The 5953-nt window shown below is 41.8% G+C and overlaps 1 pseudogene; it reads left to right on the forward strand.

The window, feature by feature from the left end:
* The first annotated feature begins 1637 nt into the window (after nucleotides 1-1637).
* Nucleotides 1638-3640, forward strand: LOC100656456 (RNA polymerase II subunit A C-terminal domain phosphatase SSU72 like protein 3-like; annotated as a pseudogene).
* Nucleotides 3641-5953: the final 2313 nt, after the last annotated feature.

Below are 5953 nucleotides of genomic sequence, written 5' to 3' on the forward strand. Positions count from 1 at the left end.
TTGGAGCAAATCTGGCAGGAGAGAGAAAGAAAATAGATCTATTGGAATTTGTATTTCCAAAGGGTCGACTGACTCCACCAGGAGCTCCTTGGAAACTCTATGGGGCAGTTCTACTCTGTCCTATAGGGTTGCTATGCGTCGGAATCAACTCGACAGCACTGGGCTTTTGGTAATATGGTCCAGGGTTTGGCCATGGAAGGGTTGGTTGAAGCTAATGTCGATGAATGTTACTGAAATTGATGATATCAAAAAATTGGGGGGCTAGGACAGGAGCTGGGGAGCAAAAGAAATTTTTGAGTCAGTGCTCTACCTGACCCTAGAATGTACTGTATATCTATGGTGGTCAAAACAGCCTGGTACTGGTACAATGAAAGACATTACCAACAGGACAGAACGAAGAGCCCAGATGTGAATGCATCCACCTGTGGTCACCTGATCTTTGACAAAGGCCCAAAGTCCATCAAATGGGGAAAAGAGTCTTTTTAACAAATGGTGCTGGCAAAACTGCATGTCCATCTGCAAAAAGAAAAAAAGAAACAGGATCCATCCCTCACACCATACACAAAACCCATCCCTCACACCATACACAAAACCCATCCCTCACACCATACACAAAACCCATCCCTCACACCATACACAAAACCCATCCCTCACACCATACACAAAACCCATCCCTCACACCATACACAAAACCCATCCCTCACACCATACACAAAACCCATCCCTCACACCATACACAAAACCCATCCCTCACACCATACACAAAACTAATTCCAAATGGATCAGAGACCTAAATACAAAACCAAAAACTATAAAGATCATAGAGAAAAATAGTCAGTGATAGAGACCCTAATACACGGCATAAACAGGATACAAACCATAACTAAAAATACACGAATGCCAGAAGATAAACTACATAACTGGGATCTTCGAATAAGTAGAAAACTTACACTCATCAAAAGACTTCACCAAAAAAGTAAAAACAGAACCCATAGACTGGGAAAAAAATTTTGCCTATGACAAACCCGAGAAAGGTCTAATCTCTAAAATCTACAGGAAAATACAACACCTCTACAACAAAAAGGCAAATAATCCAATTAAAAAAGGGGCAAAAGATATGAACAGACACTTCACCAAAGAAGACATTCAGGCAATGAACAGACACATGGGGAAATGCTCGCAGTCACCAGCCATTAGAGAAATGCAAATCAAAACCCCAACGAGATACCAGCTCACCCTAACATTACTGGCACGAATCAAAACAAACAAACAAACAGAAAATAACAAAAGCTGGAGAAACTGTGGGGAGATTGGAACTCTTATGCACTGCTGGTGGGAATGCAAAACGGTACAACCATTTTGGAAAACAATGTGGTGCTTCCTTAAAAAGCCAGATATAGAAATACCATATGATCCAGCAATTTCACTCCTAGAAATACATCCTAGAGAAATAAAGAGCCATGGCACAGATAGACATATGCACACCCATGTCCATTGCAGCATTATTCACAATAGCAAAAAGAAAGAAACAACCTAAGTGCCCATCAACAGATGAATGGATAAACAAACTATGGTACATACATGCAGTGGAATACTACAAAACAATAAAGAACAATGGTGAATCTTTGAAAAATCTCACAACATGGATGAATCTGGAGGGCATTATGCTGAGTGAAGTAAGTCAATCACAAAAGGACAAATTGTATGAGACCACTATTATAAAAACTCGTGAAAAGGTTTACACACAAAAAGAAACAACCTTTGATGGTTAGGAGGTAGGGGATGGGAGGCGAGGGAAAAATGCTAAATAGACAATAGATAAGTGACAACTCTGGTGAAGGGTAAGAGTACACAATACTGGGGAACCCAGCCCAATTTGACCAAGGCTAGGTCGTGGAAGTTTTATAAACACATCCAAACTCCATGAGGGACGGATTACTGGGCTGAGGGCTGTGGGAAACATGGTCTTGGTGGGTGCGGGTGGGGTGGGAAACACAGCTCAACTGGTATAGCAGTAGTTTATAAAGAAAATGTTCTACATCTTACTTTGGCGAGTAGTGTCTGGGGTCTTAAAATCTTGTGAGTGGCCCACGCCAAGCAAGGGAGCAAGGGAGAATGAAGAAACCCAAAGACACAACGGAAAGATTAGTCTAAAGGACTAATGGACTACAACTACCACAGCCTCCACCAGGCTGAATCAAACACAACTAGATGGTGCCTGGCTAACACCACCAACTGCTCTGACAGGGATCACAGTAGAGGGCCCCAAACAGAGCTGGAGATAAATATAGAACAAAATTCTAACTCACAAAAAAAAAGAAAAAAAAGACTGGACTTACTGGTTTGACAGAGGCTGGAGAAATCTCAAGAGTATGGCTCCTGAGCACCCTTTTAACTCAGTACTGAATTCACTCTTGAGGTTCACCCTTCAGCCAAAGATTAGACAGGCCCATAAAACAAACTGAGACTAAATGGGCACACCAACCCAGGGGCAAGCAGGAAAATGCAGGAGGGGACAGAAAAGCTGGTAATGGGGAACTCAAGTTTGAGAATGAGAGAGTGTTGACATGTCGTGGGGTTGATGACCAATGTCACAAAACAATATGTGTTTTAAAACTAATTTGCTCTGTAAACCTTCATCTACAGCACAATTAAAAAAAAAAAAAAAAGGATTTCTAAATGCTTCCACAGGACTGTACCACCCCCGTGGAGAATAGTGGCTTAGGTAATCCAATCCCCTTGATCAGTCTCATGATTAGGTTAGGTTCTATAGTTAGAGTTCATTATCATGGCTGAATCAGTGAAGAAATCACGAGAGTCTCTACCCACTCTGCTAGGTGACTTAATATAAACCTATTTCCTGTTCTTAGATGTTTTGATAGTTGGAAGAGCTGGAAGCAGGAGGTTACCCTGGTGGCTTCAGAGTCTCTGTAGCCGCAGAAGCCCACAAGTCTCTCTGACGTTCCAGGTTGCTGCCATTATGCCCTCATCTCCACTCAGGCTGGCTGTGGTGTATATCAGTAACATCAACTGGAGCATGGAAGTCCACAGTATCCTCAGGAAAAAGGGGTTCAGTGTCTAGTCTTTTGGGACTAGACCTCATGTGAAACTCCCAGAGCCAGGACCCAATCTCTCCTTGGTTTACGATTTTGCAACAACATATCAACAAATGTACAAGGATCTTGTAAGGAAAGACAGAGAATACTATACCCATAATGGAATGTTACACATCTTGGGAAGAAATCAGAGGATCAAGCCCCAGCCGGAAAGATTTCAAGAGTGCAGAGATGCCTTCGAAGTCATCATAACCTGTGACGAGACGGTCTATGACAGAGTGGTGGAAGAGCTGTGTTCCAGAGAACAAGAGACCTTCCAGGCCACACATGTGATCAATGTGGACAATGAAGACACCCTGGAAGACACCACCCTGGGATTTTCCTCATTTGTAAGCTCTGCCAGCACATACATGGAGGACAGTCAGGATAAGCTGCTCCTGGAATTGGAGGAGAAAACAGAAAAGAGTTTTCTTCACACAGTTTGCTTCTCCTGAAGAACTTGGCTGGCCTTGGCTCCTTCCTAAGTAAGAACTTGAGTGTCAAGTTTTAGACTATTCTATATTTTCTCTAAAAATCCTTTTTTAAGACCTATCCACTAAATGCTGTTTGTGTTATTTTTAGGTATACCACAAGAGAAAAAGAATATTACCAAGAAACGCATTTTATAGGAAAGGAGGAGAAGATTATAAATAATAACAATTAGGAATTGCTCGAAATGTAACCTGCGTTGTACTTTATACAGAATAACTAATTTAATGTTCATCTCTCTGTAAGGAATTTACCACCATTCCTGTGTTTTCTGAATGAGCAAACCAAAGCTTGTAATGGGTAAGTGTTTTGTTTCAGGATATTCAGCAAGTAAAGAACATTTTTTATGATCACTTTAACTAAATTTCTTTTGCTCATTTAGAGTGACTGTCTATCATATATATTTTTTTCCTCCAAGAAAAGGATTATATTGCATTTTTGAACTTTGGATGTACTTTTTTTTTGTATATGGTATCCCCGTTACTAATGCTGACTTTAGGATGTGAAAATTTGAAGTAGATAATTGGTTGTACATAATTCCTAAAAATGGGATTGTTTATTTAAAAAAAAGCCTCATTAAATGAAATTTAATTAAATAAAATAATCTAGTTTAAATTAAAAAAACAAAAAAAGATATTTTTGAGTCAGCTAATAAAGTCCATAATGAATGAGGGGGAGTGAAAAGGAAGGTGGAAGATAATGGTGATGGGGTTGGGTGAGAGACTTAAAGGATGGTGTACCAGACGGTATAATGTTCAAAAAAAGAGGGCTTTTCATAAGAGGGTGGAAAAGGAGGGTTGGAAGGAAACCACTGGATTGAAGTTGCACATCCAGTCTGTTATATTTATTCAGTATTGGCTAAGGAAATCACAACACAGGTTTATTTCTCACTCACATTACCTATTCAACACAGGTCAAGAGGGGAGGAGGGGGCTCTGCTCCACCATCATCCAAGGGTCCAGGTTGATTGAAGTCCCTACAACTTACACCATGTTATCTGGGATATGAGGCCTCCACAATCACCATTACAGGGGAAGATATGGCTGGAAAGCTGTGCACTGGTCCTTAAATATCACACATCACTTCTATTCCCAGTCTAGTGGCCTGTACTTGGCAATGGCCCCACTTCTTACCTGCAAGGGGACTGAGGAGGTGGAAGAAATAGATGACCATCTGTTGAACAATAAAGGTCTCTGCTATCCCTGTAACAGACTCCACAGACTTGTCTAATTCATTTATTCAAAAAATATTTGAGCTTCCATTTGTGTCAAACAGTGTGCTGGGTGCTAAGGACACAGTGATGAATAAAAAGTAGCTGTGGTTCCTGCCCTAGGGAGATTTTAGTCAATCTTTGCCATCTTGTTCTTCCTGATTTCTGACCCTCCCCTCACTCTTTAACTATTTCCTTCCTGGTTAGATTCGTGGCCGTGACTCCTGTTCAATCTCCTGCCTCCTGTTCCGGACTGTTCTTCTTAGATCAGATCTCCACTACGCTACCGCATTGTACTGGGTAGGACAGGTGTAATTCTGGACCCATGAGCCAAATCTTTTCCAGTTTCACAGTTGCAGGGAGATGGGAATGATTATTTCAGGGCCAGTAGGCTTCTATTGGGGTAGTTCTACTCTGTCCTATAGGGTCGCTATGAGTCAGAATCGACTCACCGGCACTGGGTTTTTTTTAGGCTTCTGTCGGGAGCCCCTAGGTGATGCAAACAGTTAACGCCCTCTGCTGCTAACGGAAATGTTGGCAGTTCAAAGTTCATCCAAAGGTACCTTGGAAGAAAGACCTGACTGTCTTTGGCAAGCTTATGGAGAACAGCTCTACCCTGAGACACATGGGGTTGCCATGAGTCAAAGTCGACTTGACGGCAAATGTTTTAATTACTTAGAATCCTAGTGATGAAGAATAGGGTATAGACCTTCTCTTAGCCAGACCTGCCCAGGATGCTGAACAAGACAGGAACCACCCACCCAGCTCGGATGCTTCCCTTGGAGAGGTGGGTGGGGTCTGGTGAGCTGGGAGTGGCTAAGTTTCTGGCTTGCTGCTTCCAGGAGTATAACACTCTTCCATAACCATAATTGAAAATCTATTATCTCTGGAAACCAGTATAGCACTTAAACCTCCGCAACTCTGGCCATCCTGCAGTCAGCCCTCCCTTCCTGTTATTCCTGTAAATCACCGGAGATAGGCTGGGACCGATCGATGAGAAAAAATTATGCCACAGCATTAGATTTCATCATACACAACTTGAACTATTACTTTTCTGTCCTGTGGTATGAGGAATCATGAGAATTAATAGTCTTTCTCTCCCCCAGTGAAGGGCTTATGACACAGTGTTACCTCCACTCTATTTCTTCCTTAAAACCAT

Source organism: Loxodonta africana, chromosome 15 (genome assembly GCF_030014295.1).
Source record: "Loxodonta africana isolate mLoxAfr1 chromosome 15, mLoxAfr1.hap2, whole genome shotgun sequence".
Lineage (NCBI taxonomy): Eukaryota > Metazoa > Chordata > Mammalia > Proboscidea > Elephantidae > Loxodonta > Loxodonta africana.